The 9,510-nt window shown below is 36.8% G+C and overlaps 1 protein-coding gene across 4 annotated transcripts in view; it reads right to left on the reverse strand.

Annotated features, from left to right (window-relative positions):
* Atf2 (activating transcription factor 2) overlaps positions 1–9,510 on the reverse strand; it is a 97,949-nt gene that overhangs the window by 72,582 nt on the left and 15,857 nt on the right. For all 4 annotated transcript variants that reach the window (XM_026778268.1, XM_005346586.3, XM_005346584.2 and 1 more), the window contains exon 2: positions 3,314–3,408. The gene's annotated coding sequence lies outside the window, so the exon portion shown is untranslated. The remainder of the gene's footprint in view (positions 1–3,313; positions 3,409–9,510) is intronic.

Here is a 9,510-nt window from a genome sequence, read left to right on the forward strand (position 1 = left end):
CACACACACACACACACACACACACACACACACTACTTCAAAATTTGTACTTAGAAAATTATCAAAATTTATTTGTTCCTGAATATAAATGATCTATATAGTTTCCTCTTCCATATCTTTGCAACTTACTTATTTAATGATAGGTTAAATATAAGCAAATTGTGTGTGTATATGTAAATCATACTGAAATTAAGTATGAAATTAAGATAAATGGCCCACTTTAAAAAAAATCTGCCAACTCTTTGATTATTTTGGTATGCTTGTATATGTAACATGTGCATGCAGATATATATGAATGTCAACAGAGGCACACTTTGCTTGTCTTTCACCCTGTTTTCTAAAACTAGGTTCGCTGAATTTAGAACTGAGCTTGGAACTCATTCACTGGGTTAGACTGGTTGGCCATGAACGTCAGGAATTCACCCCTCTCTGTACCCACCCCACTTTCTAAGCCAGGGTTAAGGAAGTGTGCTCCAGCTTGTCCCGGAAGTACTTTACGACTAAGCCGCCACTACCATCCTGACTCCTCCTTCTCATCTTCTTTCCCCTATCATGTGTTAAAGACAGTAAACAGTTTTCTCATTGCAAATAAATTAGTGGTGTGGGGGAAAATTAGGTCTTGTTCAGAAACAGACAACTGGCAGCAGTGGTGAGTCCTGGAGTCCCACTTTAGGAGACAGGAAGGAGAAACTGTCTCCCTTACCCTAGGTAAAAGAAATCGTTTCTCTACTCACATCCAACTGTACGATGCTACCTATGAAGAAAACACTAGGATAATCCAAAGACCATCTCATCATGCTTCTGTCATTATCAACACAATGTAAGCTCAGGCAGGGCAAGGCAGCTATCTGTGAGTATACCTAAGGCAACACACCACTCATTTAAATGCATAAGCATGTAAATATTAACTATCTATAGACAAATTGACAGTTCTAAAGAAGCTTTTTAAGAAGTTGACACCTCCAGAATCACTGTTTTTCTCCAAAACAAATCTACACAACTGCTTTCCTAGCCAACTAATACAAATACCCATTCTCTTATCACTATTACATAATATCCAGTGGAGACAGCCATAAATACCCTTTAAGCATCTACAGCTAGAAATGTTAACAATTCCTCTAAGAGATTCTAAGTGTTATCTCTCTGATAATCTAACTAAACCTCAAACCTTTAAATCTGTGCTCATCATGTTTTCACAGCAAGTTTGAAAATATCTTCATATAACGAAAGCTGCCAAGGGAGCTTATAAATGGCTTGTGAAGTGCATTTTGAACTTATAGTTCAAAAATTATGAAAAATCTAAAATATGGCATTCCCATTCCTAAGAAAATCGTAAATAGTTACATTATGGTGCTTTAGTATCAGTGAAGACACAAACGACCACTACTTGTGGTGAATGTCAGAGATTAACCACACCAAGTAACACAGAACTACACAGATCTAAGTTTAAGGACCTTTAATGTGAACCAAGTGCTGTTAGTTGAGGTGGGAAGACATTAGTCGTACAGATCTCCTACATCTGAGAAAGAAAATACTGTTTCTTCAAAGACTAAGCTTTAACTCAGTCACTGTGTGGTTTGATAAAAGGGGATATCTACAATATACTTTTGAGAGTAAAATAAAAAATAGTTCAATGATTTGTTTGCCGTAAGCAATCAAATGGAAGCCACTGTTTTCTTCTTTAAAATAAGAGCACGATGTAGTAGAGATGGCTTAGATAATAAGATGATTTACCCCAGGCTTCTGAGGCTTCATTTTTGTTACAGAGGCTCTAATTCTCCAGACCAGAAATAACTTAAAAGAGTACTTTATAAATTTATAGCTCCTGAAAATATACAGCCATATAATTTCGAATGAAAAGATTTTAAAAGCTGGGCGGTGGTGGTGCACGCCTTTAATCCCAGCACTCGGGAGGCTGAGGCAGGCGGATCTCTGTGAGTTCGAGGCCAGCCTGGTATACAAGAGCTAGTTCCAGGACCGGAACCAAAAAAGCTACGGAGAAAACCTGGCTCGAAAATTAAAAAAAAAAAAAAAAAAGAAAGAAAGAAAAGATTTTAAAAACACCGGGTAATAACTCCATATTAAGTACTCATTAATTTTTTCACTGATAAATTTTTAAGTCTATATGTAAAACATGACTAACATCACTTTATTCCCCTTTGAAGCAGAAATTGGTCTAGAGTTGGCTACTGCGGTATTTGCAGGAAGAATGTCTTGAGTTTGAAGACAGCTTGGGCTATACAGTGAGTTCTTGGTCAACCTGAACAAGAGTGTAAGACTTGTTTCAAAACAACATCCAAACAAAACCATCCAAAAATCATGGTATAGACTGAGTAAGGTCCCATAATCTTATTCCAGACGGATAGCTACAGTATATTAACCAATTCTATCACTAAATTGTTGAAGTGTACTAATTTGTAAGCATAAAGTAAAATTATGATTAAAGCTAAATACCCACAAATATAAGCCAAAATTAAAGTACTTTATCAGACTATGAGAACCTAAATAACATAAACTCCTTTGAGGAGAAAGAGAGAGAGAGATTAGGCATCCTGTATATGCTAATATATCAGATCATTCAAAAAGAGCAAAACATATGAACACTTAAAGTTCTGTAACCCACAAAACAATTTATAGATTAACTTGTTACCTTAAAGTTTTTTAGGTAAATTAGGACTTTTTTTGGACCTTTTGCTAAAAAGCTAAGTTTAAGAACTTTTGGATTATGAAAAGAATTATAGAATATAAGTCTTTAGTGTGTTCTCATATGCCAATACACATCCCATTTTCAAGAGGTCATTTCCAAATTTGCTAACCCTCTAGATCCCCTCCCTAACCCCCTGGACTGAATACTATCAATATAGGATACTAGTGTTTGAGGACTGTCAAACACAAACAGCTGTTATTTTCATTAATATTTTAGAGACTAATCATTACAATATGAAGAGAACAATTTTACATTCAAAGTTTTACTTTGGAGCAGGGAGATGGCATAGCTGGTGAAGTGCTTTCTGCACAATCCTGAAAAGATCTCCAGAACTCATGGGAAAAAAAGGCTAGCCCTGAAAATGTGGAGCTAGAAGAAACCCTGGAGCTTGCTGGCCAGTCAGCCAGTCAGTCTAGCTGAATCAGTGAGTTCCAGGTTCAAAGACCTTGTCTCAGAAACTAGAGTAGAAACAAATGGAAAGACATTTAACATTGACTTTTGGCCTCAACATATGCATGCACTCATGATATGAATGTGCATGTGTACACATGTACACACGCACACACACGCACACGCAGGATGGGGGAGAAGCTCAAATTCCTTTACCTTTGTCGCTGGTGGGCCATGAGTTTTAGTCTGCTGACAGGAATCCCTAAGTTCTTGTTACACAAGCAGCACTTTCCAAGCTGCCATCAGTATCTCTAGAGAAAAGGAGAGAAAAAGAAAACACTTTTACCCTGTTTAACATACATGTTATATTTAAATTTTGCCCACTGTTTACCTTATTATATAGTTTCTTCCAAAATCTCAAATGTTTCAGAAAGATGGTCACCAACTAATACCCCAATTGCCAACACATTACCATCTACTAGATATAGACCAGCTTTAAGGATGGTGGTAAGGCAATAGAACCATGGTGAAAGGAAGAAAATAAATTATTTTTAGCAGTATATACCTAAAAAACAAGTAATAAATGAAGTGTCAGAGTTGAATTCAGGCATCATAACTTTCATAGTGAAAACTATTTTTCTTATGTTGCTGCTACACAATAAAATCTATGGACCCTTGTTTATGTGTATCTCACATGGAAATAGCCTGATGTTCCATGCATGCAGGCTAGAACAAGATCCACTGATTAAATGCAACCTTATATTGTTTAGAACTTAAATTATTTCACATATACACAGGCATCCTGGAACCATAATCATAAGGTACTCAGGGCCCTTTGGTGCTCTGACGTGCTTTAAGTCCTTTCCCTTCAAGGTTTATCACAACTGTAAAGCTCTAGTCATCACAGCTGTACATTATACAGCAAAGGAAAGTAAATAATGACTTCCCTTTAAGGAAGCTTTTCACAAACACCAGAGAAAATTTCTACTCACATTCTATGGGGTAGAGCTTAGTCACAAGTGGCCAAAAAATGCCAGGGAAGTTATTTGGCTGAGAGTAAACTCTTATAAACAATCTACAAAACTTACAAATGATTACACAGATCTGTTATGTAAGTACTGAACAAAGTGAAATGGCAGATGGTTCAGCTATTAACTATGCTAGGGAAAGGTACTGATTTCCAAAGCATGGTGTTCAAAAGGAAACAGATGATCTTGTACCATTCCCTTGGGACTGAGTCCCCATTATCAGGCCATCACCTGCTTAGTTAAAAACTGAATTATCAGTGAGTAAAAAAGGATGCGTATTGTTGGATAATTAATTGCCATCCTATTCATTTCTTTCTAAAATGTAAACAGCTCATAAAAGTGTCTTAAAGGTCCTGCCACTGGCAGAGAATGACCAACATTCATAAAGATTTCTCTATATATACAAGGCCAATCTGTAGGTAATAAAGAGGGGACAATCATGAATATCAGAACGGCAATGTAAGAGAAAAGAAAAATCTGAATCATTGTCATTTGGGAGATCTCTCTCTCCTCTCTCTCCCTCTCCCTCCCTCTCTCCCTTTCTCCCTCCCTCCCTCCCTCCCTCCCTCCCTCCCTCTTTCTCTCTCTCTCTCTCTCTCTCTCTCTCTCTCTCTCTCTCTCTCATTTCTTGAGGCAGAGCTTCTCTGTGCAGTGTGTAGCCGCCATGGCTGTCCTGAAGCTCACTATGTAAACTAGGCTGTCCTCAAACTCAGACATCTACCTACCTCTGCCTCCAAATACTGGGATTAAAGGCATGTACCACCACAGCCAGGCTGAGGGTAAGCTCTTATAGACAATCCAAAAAATTGACAAATGACTACACAGTCTGTTATGTAAGTACTGGATAAGGTGAGATGAGTAAGAAGTTGGCAGATGGTTCAGCTATCAACCATGTTAGGGAAAGGTACTGATTTCCAAAGCATGATGTTCAAAAGGAAATAGATCACCTTGGAATGAACCCCTATTATCAGGCCACATAAGAATTTGGGGGAATTTCCCTATTGCAGATTATTGGAAAGAAGGGCAATACTTTCCTTTAGGGTTAGTGAAGTTTCCTTAATATCTTAAAGTAGAAAATCAGAAACCAGGAAGTGTCTCATTGCAAGGCTGGGGAAAAAAAAAATCTGTTTTAAATATAAACTGCTCCTTATGGAGAAAGGATTCAAAAAAAGATATTTAGCAACATAAATGCAAAATGCAGCTATAAATGGGACAGCAATTCAAGGACAATTTTGTGGACAGTCTGTAGTTTACTCTCTCCAAGTACAATTCGTTTTTCTCTGCGCTCTTCCACTGCCATCCTGGTATTCATGATTGTCCCTTCTTCCTCGTCACCTGCAGATTGGCCTTGCATACTGCTCTGTGTGATGATAATGGGAAAAGCTCACATATTTCAGGCAGAGATAGATTCCTACAAACTATTGTTTTTCAGAAAAATGTTCATTTTTACAAGTGTGACTTTTGGTATGTTTATCTGCACACAGATGTTTATGCTCTTATTTCAGCAGTTGTTCACAAAAGATCTGGAACTAGCATCTTGAAACACAGCAGGGCAATTATCCCTTCAAGCAAAAGGCAACAAGGTTAAACTAACCAGCCATATCTGTTCCACATAGCTTAACTTACTCCATAATCACCTAGATTCCGATTAAAAGGAACACTTAAAGCTCAGAAGGCACAGATGTAAGGAATCTCTCCTTCACCAATATCATCCTACCCATTTTCTGTATATTTGGGCATAACTAACCTGTGGGCACAGGCAGTATCTCCACACAAAGGTACCAGGACTGCCAACAGTAAATACTCTATCCCGAACCAAACACTACTAGAACACAGAGCACAGAGGACGGCATCAGTGTTAAAGAGAACCAATCTGTTCTTGGTCACAAACTCAAGAGTCTAATACATACAAGAGAAGTACTGGGTGGTACATAGTAAGATTGCTGGGACAAACTTACAAAGTCACAACCTTGAGGGGTTCTTTATCAATAATGTCACATGAAAGCTTCCCAAGAATACTTGGTTTCTAGGTCTTCAACTTGTCTTTTTTCCTGAGTCCTCATTTTCATGCTTTCAAAACTAGAAATGCCCTTATACTCCTCACTTATCCGAAATCTTATTTGCACACCCTGCCCTGGCTTTATATTTCGAAATATGGATAATTTTAAATAAGACTGTCACAAAGCGCCTCCATTAATTTAATCATATTTTCCAATAATGTATCTCTGCTAAAAGCAAAACATGGTTTTATCAACTGTATCTTGTTCTGTGTTCAATAATGTTATGAATTCTTCATATGCCCTGTAGTTCATAATAAAAACAATTTTTATTTAATGACTATGTTTTCCACTTATGAAATACTAATTGAAATACACTTTTCTGAGAGGGACTTCCATGAGGATGAAGAAAAGAATAAACATGAAAATTGAGACGTTAGGTTCACAGCTATTACAAAGTAAAAAATGATCAATAAAGTATTCTTAAACACTAAGATATACTGGACCAAACAAAATTATGTTGAAGCAATGAAAAGGAAGCAAGAATTTAGTGTATTCTTTTCTTCATTATTGAACAAATTTAAGGTCAAATTTGTTATATGTATATTTCTACTCTTGTTTAAGGTATTATGTTTTTTTTGTTTGTTTTTTTTTTTGTTGTTGTTTTTTGTTTTTTCGAGACAGGGTTTCTCTGTGGCTTTGGAGCCTGTCCTGGAACTAGCTCTGTAGACCAGGCTGGTCTTGAACTCACAGAGTTCCGCCTGCCTCTGCCTCCCGAGTGCAAGGTATTATGTTTATACAGCTCATTTAAAATGTATAATTAAAACTTGTGGATTAATAGTCATCTATAACAGTCAAACTGTAGTAATGTTAGTTAGGTTTTCTAGAGGTACAGAGATATATTCAACATGGATAGTTGGTCCTACAAACCTTTCAAAGACGTACATAATATGGCATTTAAAAGGTTTTAAGAATTTCTCAACAGTGATACATGTCTACTTCTGGCAGCACCTTTGGAGAGGTTCATGTGCACTGAAGAAACTTGTTATGAAATTTGCCTTCAATGTGGCAAGGTTAGTTATTTGGGCAAGAAACTGCTCTTGCCTGGAGTGCTTAATAGTATGCTGTATAAATGGACATGCAGGACCCACAGAAAACTGACTGCTGAACTTTCCAAAAGGCAGGATGGTCCTTCAGGGTTCCTGTTTCACAGAAGAAACTGCCAGACATTATGCAGAATACAGAAGAAAGCAACTGATAAACTTTGCCATTTCATGGCAGAACAGATCTTCTTATTTCCTGCTTCACTGAAAAGTGTGGCAGATATTACGGCCTACAGGCTGAAGATAGATGCCCCAATGTTACAAAAGAACTTTAGGTGACTGTCCAGGCAGTGAGATATCTGTCATTTCTAGAACTTTGGAAGTTGCTTACAATGCACTTCCGGTTTACTTAGGTAATATATCTTTCTGGGGTCTTTGATGGATTGAAGACAAGATAGTTATAATTATAGTTTACTTTTGTTATAATAAAAGATAAATTAGATATAAAACTTAGACTCACAAAGATAGGATAGATAAGAGTATTTTCCTTTATTTGATGAATGCAAATAGGCTCAATATGTAACTATAATTCTTGTTTGATAACTGTTTTGTATATGTAGTTTTACTATGTTAAAAGCCTTCCTTTTTAATTAGACAAAAAGGGGGAGATGATGTGGGGTGTCCACTTATATATGTATTGCTTTTATTGGTTGATAAATAAAGCTGTTTTGGCCAATAGCTTAGCAGAGTAAAGCTAGGTGGGAAATCTGAACAGAGATATAGAGTAGGCGAAGTCAAGGACACACCATGTAGCTGCCAAAGGAAAAAGATGCCAGAACATTACCAGTAAGCCACAGCCTCATGGTGATACATAGATTAATAGAAATGTGTTAATTTAAAATGCAAGAGGCAACAAGGAATACACCTGAGCCATTGGCCAGTGTTCTAATTAATATAGTTTCCGTGTGATTATCTGCATCTGGGTAGCTGGTAAACTAAAGCAGTCTCTGTTTATATGTTTATAAGTTTTATATTAAGTGAAATAAGCCAACCAAGAACGACAAGCACTACATTCTCTTACCCATGTATAAACAACAAATGCACACTTAATAAGACTCTCTCTCTCTCTACCTCTCTCTCTCTCTCTCTCTCTCTCTCTCTCTCTCTCTCTCTCCACATGCGCATACACACACACAAACTGTGAGTGAATGCAACAGTGATTATCCATCTGCAAAAGTTAGGAAGGTGAGGAAAGGCTGATCACTGAGTTAAGTCACACGTGGTAGATGCTCTTACAGATAGCCATTATGTACTACTGCTCTATAAAAGCTAGATTTTCAGTGTTTCACCATGCAAAAATGAAAGATGACTGAGAAGAAATTTCAACTTGTTTTAAAATGCTACATAATTTATACATATATTGAAACATCACAGAGAACTTTATCAAATAGACTTTTCCTGACCTATAAAAATAATTTTATACTGTCTTAAGATGCTAAGTATATGGCAATTTATAAGTCACTAATGGAAAACCTTTATAGTGAACAAAAATGTTAAGGTATCAGGAGGATGAATTTGTGCTCTATCACAAGGTCATTCAAGGGCAGCAGAACCATATATAGGCAGGGAGTTTTCTGTGGCACAATTTCGTCATAACTTCACAAGTAGCACAAAGTATAAAAGGTGATCTTAGTACTACCCTGGGAACAGCAATATGCTCATAACAAACCTAAATCCACAAGTATGAAAACCTAAAGCCATAACTTAAAAAGAATTACTACCTATTCAATGTTAAAGTATCTCTGATTTCCTTTATATACTATCTCACTACAATCCTTCACATGTACTTAATGGATACCAAAAAGAATTAAGAAAATAATGTGTACAATACAAATTAGGGCATGAACTTACAGTATTAAGCTTATGTAAGTTATACTGCATTTTACTTTGACGTTAAATGCTGTTTTCCTAATGCTTAATACTAAATCATACTTAATAATAAATACTAACTCATACTTTATGCCTAGAAACTGAGTATTACACATTTAACGCCAAAACCTTCTGTGGGAGTCAAACAGATTGTTAGTTTGTGGATTCGATATCATCCTTGTGTATACTGGCTATGGAATGCTTCGTTCACCAATGGAGGGAAAGGAAACTCCTCAAAAGTGAGAAAGATATTCCCAACCTCAGTGAGGGAAGCAGTTGTTGTCCAAGGCTGCTCATTCGTTTCCTGGCAGCCCAGACCCGATTAATCACACAGAAACTATATTAATCTGATGGAGGAAGGTCATTGGTTAATTAAATAAAGAAGCTGCTTGCCCTGATAGGTTAAAACATAGGTG

This window comes from Microtus ochrogaster, chromosome 4, assembly GCF_000317375.1.
Source record: "Microtus ochrogaster isolate Prairie Vole_2 chromosome 4, MicOch1.0, whole genome shotgun sequence".
In the NCBI taxonomy this organism is placed as follows: domain Eukaryota; kingdom Metazoa; phylum Chordata; class Mammalia; order Rodentia; family Cricetidae; genus Microtus; species Microtus ochrogaster.